The sequence below is a fragment of the Penaeus monodon genome, chromosome 21 (assembly GCF_015228065.2).
Source record: "Penaeus monodon isolate SGIC_2016 chromosome 21, NSTDA_Pmon_1, whole genome shotgun sequence".
Lineage (NCBI taxonomy): Eukaryota > Metazoa > Arthropoda > Malacostraca > Decapoda > Penaeidae > Penaeus > Penaeus monodon.
This window is the reverse complement of record NC_051406.1, coordinates 27,557,786-27,558,069: the sequence shown is the minus strand read 5'-3', so window position 1 is coordinate 27,558,069 and position 284 is coordinate 27,557,786.

The window sequence follows — 284 nt, the reverse complement described above, 5'->3', positions numbered from 1 at the left end:
CTCCGGCGGTAAATATCCTACCGTATGTCACCTCTTGATAGGGTTACAAATATGTGTTTTAGATATTCCTAAGTATATAGCAAAGCAGTAGTTTCACATCCTTAAAAAGAGAATGTGTCTTACGAGGTTAATGAGCATCAAAAACAGTTATGTGTGCTTACCTGAAGTAAGACTCATACACAGTACAGTCTTCAGTCTTCACTGTCTTCAGTCACAGGCACTGATAGCCCAGGTCCCCATGGCTGCTTAACCAGAAAAGTAGAACACTTGGTCTTTCCTCGACT